The sequence below is a fragment of the Penaeus monodon genome, chromosome 24 (assembly GCF_015228065.2).
Source record: "Penaeus monodon isolate SGIC_2016 chromosome 24, NSTDA_Pmon_1, whole genome shotgun sequence".
NCBI classification, from domain to species: Eukaryota; Metazoa; Arthropoda; class Malacostraca; order Decapoda; family Penaeidae; genus Penaeus; species Penaeus monodon.
In genome coordinates this window covers 20,894,923-20,895,285 of record NC_051409.1, presented here as the reverse complement: position 1 = coordinate 20,895,285, position 363 = coordinate 20,894,923, and positions in this window count along the sequence as shown.

Below are 363 nucleotides of genomic sequence, written 5' to 3'. Positions count from 1 at the left end.
ATTCAGGTTATTAAATATTAATGTTTTAGCATTAGTAAATTAAGGCAGATGACAGCAATATATCTAAATCTCTATATCTACCTATCTGTCTAAAAATTAGGCATTAGATAAGCAGATAAGAATTATATCAAATAAGAAAGAAATTGTGGGACTATTTATACTAAAAAATGAATAAACAAATCACTTGAAAGAAATTGAAATTTCTGTAAAGAAAAGACTTGGTTCTTACTGCTTGTCATACATTAATACTGATAGTATCCTAGGGTATTTTGTATATCAGTCATTCATTTCATCAGTGAGATATTAACTATTGCCTGAGGACCTATAAATAACTTTTTCTTCTTTTGCTGTTACTATGGTGAA